This window comes from Acyrthosiphon pisum, chromosome A3, assembly GCF_005508785.2.
Source record: "Acyrthosiphon pisum isolate AL4f chromosome A3, pea_aphid_22Mar2018_4r6ur, whole genome shotgun sequence".
In the NCBI taxonomy this organism is placed as follows: Eukaryota; Metazoa; Arthropoda; class Insecta; order Hemiptera; family Aphididae; genus Acyrthosiphon; species Acyrthosiphon pisum.
The window spans coordinates 7946791-7951307 of NC_042496.1; the positions used below are offsets into that span (position 1 = coordinate 7946791).

The 4517-nt window shown below is 26.7% G+C and overlaps 1 protein-coding gene across 1 annotated transcript in view; it reads left to right on the top strand.

The window, feature by feature from the left end:
* LOC100162332 (vacuolar protein sorting-associated protein 62) overlaps nt 1–4517 on the top strand; it is a 23901-nt gene that overhangs the window by 16079 nt on the left and 3305 nt on the right. The gene's annotated exons all lie outside the window — the stretch shown is intronic.

Sequence of the window (4517 nt, forward strand, 5' to 3'; positions counted from 1 at the left end):
TCAAATTTTGATTTTTGGAATTTTTAAATATACTCATAGTCCATAGACCATATTTTCAAATTCTTGAAATTTTTGCGCTACTTAAGAAGCATCCTGAGGCATTACAAACTCCTGTTTTTCAAATGAGAACCTTCTTTAGTTACTAATAATTATTTAGTGGATATTTTTTTTGAAAATTTGTTGTCAAAATTTTAAAATTCAAATGAGTAATTTTTTGTTTTAAAATGTTTGTATTAAAAATAATAGTCCTTAAAAATGGTTTTACATAAATATATAATAGACGTAAAATTGGATCTAGTATTTAGTATCTAGTACTGTAATTTAGTGACACACCTGGTTTAGTGTATATTTAAAAATTCCAAAAATCAGATTTTGAATAACTGCGTTATTGAAGAAAAAAGAGGATGCATGCTTGGCGAAGCACCTTGTATAATATTATAATATTTTTTTATTATTTCAATATAAGTTTTTCTTAGCTTATAAGTTTTTTAATATACTTACCACTGCAGGTGGTTATCAGTTATCTGATTATGTAAATATATGTACAGTTAAAAAAAAAGTTAAGCATGGTGGACGTAATACTATTAGTTATATAAAAATATAAATAATTAATAGGTACGATAATTATTCCAATAGCCATTGCTAATGTAATGTATGATAACTAAAATATCCTTTAAAATAGATGGACATCGTCTCCACAAGAATCGTTTTTTGTATGTAATAATAATTTATCATTGAATTCAAATTTAACACACGTTTTTTGACCATGTAAAAACTAGGTACATTTATTGTATAGCTACAATCGAAACCGACCATACAACAGAGTGACTTCCTTGATGTTTTCTTATAAACTGTGTTTAGCTACCTAACGCTAGTTTCTATAAGTAATCAGCGCTAGTTTTGGTTATTTTTGTATATGACTTTGGAATAATTTTTTTCATATAAAAAAATATAAAAATAATTTTATTTTGGGAAGACTTGTTTTATTATTAATTTTGGGGGAACTTTCTCATTATACTTTCCCTAACAGTGTGAGTACCTAACTGTGTTTTTTGTTGATTTTTATTGATTACCTGGAATATTATATAATTTTGGAGTTTCAATTTTTTTTTATTAAAGTTTTTTTTAAACGTGGAAATGGGTAGATACAATAAGCAATATTATTATATTGTCTTATAGGCAAAAAAATCATAGGATTAGCGTAGTTGCGTGATATATAGTTACTATTTTATTAATAAACGATATAACAATATAATTTAAATAGGTATATATAAATATAATCTTTAAAATATGATTTTTTTTTTAGGAAAACATTTGGTTAAAAAGAATGAACTCAACTGATAAGTTCCTTGTACCACCAACTGGAGAACAGAAAATAAGCAGTGTTGTGTTCGACGTACCAAAGTCTGAAATGAAAAGTAATTACCTATAAATTTGATTAATTACAGAAAAATCATTGGCAGGTACCTATAATATATTATGTTCGGTACCTACTCAAATAATTTTCATCAATATTCTTATTTCGGTTCAATTTTATTGTTTTGTTGATTTGATTTGATTGTAAGTATTATAGTATTTATTTTATGAATTGCCCAACCCCACTTAACATGCCACTCAATAAAAGTTGAATAATACTCATTTCGAACAAAATGAAATTGAAATAACTATATGTTTAGATTAGAAACACATTATATATTTATATACTTATTAATATGAATTATTATTTTTAATTAAACCAGTGGCGTAATAGAGATGTTTGTGGGGGCAAAAGTATCATTTTGCCTCTCCAAATAATCCACATTTAAAAAGTATTCTTAACTAGGCTGTGACTATATTATATATTAAAATATATTTTTCGTCAATTACTTTATAAAAGTTTATATTTATTTTAGGTTTCTCTTTTGATATATATGTGTCAGTGTACGGTTATCGCAATAATTGCATTCATGACTATTATTATCCGTGATTCGTGAACATGTTATTATCTTGAAATCGTGATTATGACCACAGGAACGGCCAAATTGGAGATTCATTTTTTTGCCCCCCCCCCCTAGATTTTTATCCAGTTACGCCACTGATGTATTTAAAAAAATATACTTTATAATTAATTTGTTCAAAACTAAAAAAAAGCCGGATAAGATAGGTAGGTACTGCAGAAACCATGCTTGCAGGTTACTCGCCAGATCATTTGTAATTGTCTCGACGCAGTGTCACTAGTGTTATGAAGTCATGTAGATATTGAAAAATCTATACATTTTTTTTTTAAATTAATACAATTTAAATACTATGTAGTGATAATCAATATGCTGATTTTTAATATCGTCCTTACATGCAGATAGCATGGGCCACACAAGTCGTTATCTCTTGATTTTTTTATAATTCGAGTTTTGGCACCTGTTACCTGTATATATTTATCTGCAGATTAACAATTCGGTAACATTTCTACTGTAGAGTGTAGGATGTACAGGTACATGTTTGAAATGGAAACTCGCTAAACTTGAATAATTTTAATGAATGACCATATTGTTAATTGATTAAAATATTAAATACCTATTATACGGCTGTATGTACATATTTTAATATAGCAAGTATAATTAGTTATACATATATTACATATATTTAATTGCATTATTTGCATTCAACAACATAATCAATAAACCAATTTTCATAAAATCTTTGCTAGAAGCATGTATACTTCTTATTTAACTGGGAAACTATTACTGTATAGTGTATATAGTGTGATAATAATATATTATACCAAATAACATTTATATTATATTTTTCAAAAATAGAACACCCGCAATGTATAATTTGAATAGCAGCGCATTGAAGGTTTTCGATTAAAAACTGACATAGCGTTATTAGAATACATAGAAATATTTCGCTGATTTAGCGATAAAATTAAAATAGGCTTACACACATATAAAGAATAATATGTATATGGTTTGTCCAACAACTAGGTTAGTGTGTCATCGAACAAAAATCTTCGCATCACAATACATTACAAGGCTCTGTTATTGTTGATAATTTTTTTTTAGTTCTTAATTTTTTTGTCAGTTTCAAATGCAAGTAATCGTATACATTGTTTTGCAATCAACAATTAGGTCAAATTACTGCAAACTAGGTCAATTATAAAAATATTTGTAATTTTCTATTAATAATCTAGATTTAACATATAAATGTAAAAATGAACCATTAAAATTAGTTTTAGCCTATCCGAATTGTATCTTATAAACTTTCACTTAGCGTAAACAATTTACAATAATAAATAAATGTTTTTTGAATATTTTTAATCTTTGTTATAAGATTGTAACATATTGGTTATTGTCTTTTTTGTTATAAATTTATGTGTGGACGTGTGGTATATACAATCTTTACTCATTAATAGTAAAGCACAAAGTAATAAAAATCATTAAAAAACATAAATAAATTACATTATTTTTAAAAATATTTTTTGTGATTAAAATAATTTGTAAAAATGTATTAAATGATGACACTTGGCCTGCGCAAATAAAAACTTGATCCGACAGTGTAAGTACATAGTATATAGGTGATAAAAAAGTCAATTGTAAATTCGATCTTGATAATTCTTACCGATAAAATTATGTACCTATGTATTATGTATAATAAACACGATGCGATTCAACCAAAACATTTATCTATTATTATTGTGTTTAAACTAAAAGTTGAACGTTGCTTTAAATCAATTTTGAAAATACAAATATAGCGATATATAAATTAGTGAATATGTGATATAGGTAGGTTATAGTTATTAAAGAGTTGATTTCTAGAGTAAACCATAGGCGCCGTCTACAGGTCATGCCTATGCCTGTCATGCATAGGCATGACCTGCGAAATTTAATCCAACTTAAGTACATTATAAATTGCAGTGCATAATATAAACTTTTTTTCTAAGTTTCTGATTTCATATTAAGTTTTTTGATTCTCATCACGTAAAAATAAACATTTGTAAGAAGTATTATTAGCATTAAAATTACTAAATACAATTTCATATAACCTACCTAGTTATTTATTTATCTGGTAAAAGGAATATTGTTTTTTATTTCAAATAAAAATAGTAAAACGGATTTAATTATTATCAGATAATAAAACTTATTTCAAAATTTGGTGGTCATATTCCCAAACCAGCTGAGGTTTTTTTTTTTTGGGGGGGGGGGGACGCAGCAATCTCTCCCTTGAATATGCCACTGTTGTGCACGACCTGCGGATGAGGTCTGGACACGCCTATGGAGTAGACAAACTATTCTAGTCCATGCACTGGTGCACTCAATCCTGATCTTAAGGTTGAGCATTAAAGGCACATATTGTGCTTAATAAATATATGGCTTTAAATTTGATGAAATTAAAAATTAAATATTTTGGAAAAGTACAATAATACGACTTGCCAGTGTAATGAAATTGTTAATCTCCGCTTTTTATGTTATTATGCTTTGGAGTTTGGATAATAGGTATTAAATGTTTCATAGCATTAAAAAAAATTTTGACTCAGTACTATG